A 923-nucleotide genomic window follows, 5' to 3' on the forward strand; every position below is an offset into this window, starting at 1 on the left:
AAAAATTGTCTCCTTTATCTCGATATGGATTAATTTGGAGCAATAGATGGATCTTTGTAGACATGGAAAGCCAAGTTCATGGTGAAATACCTTGGCCAGGGGGACAAGGGTCAACTGAACTACCACTGGTTCACAATGCATGTCCCATCTGCACAGTTTCAGAAAAATCTATACCAAATACTGCACAAGATCTGCACCCTTGGTTGTCTGAAACACAGAACTGATGCCTTTAGGTAAAATGTTCTAATTCGCCAGGCACTGGTGGCGCATGCCTTTAATCCCAGCACATGGGAGGCAGAGGCAAGCAGATTTCTAAGTTCAAGGCCAGCCTGATCTACAGAGTGAGTTTCAGGACAGCCAGGGCTACACAGAGAAACCCTGTTTCAAAAACAAACAAGCAAAACAAAACAAACAAAAAAAATAGTTCTAATTCTTTTTGTTCAATTGTAAATACCAATTATACTTGATACAGAGCCATTTTTGTTTTGTTTTTAAACTTTTTATTGATTCTTTGTGAATTTCACATCAAGCACCTCAATCCCTTTCATCTCCCCCTCATTCCTACCCTCCATCCCTGCAACCTCCCCCCAACAGAAAAAACAATCCCATTGTGGAAACTGTAGCGTGTCCCACAGTATACCCTTTTGTGGTATACACTTCTTTACTTGCAACTGTTTATTGCAATGACTCCAGGCCTCTGGCTTCTGCTACTCTATCAATACTGGAACCTCCCTGGGACTCCTCATGGATATCTTGTTGTTGCCTTGTGTTCTGGAGATTCTGTAGTTTTGGATATGTAAGACTGGCTCCTTCATGCACTTCACTCGTGGGAAGATGTTGGGGTAGACCGATTTAAAGCCCTGGATCTCTGCCTGAGAGGTATCTGAGCTGGTCACCCCACCAGCTCCCCCCCACCCCCACCC

Source organism: Mastomys coucha, unplaced genomic scaffold, assembly GCF_008632895.1.
Source record: "Mastomys coucha isolate ucsf_1 unplaced genomic scaffold, UCSF_Mcou_1 pScaffold23, whole genome shotgun sequence".
NCBI lineage: Eukaryota > Metazoa > Chordata > Mammalia > Rodentia > Muridae > Mastomys > Mastomys coucha.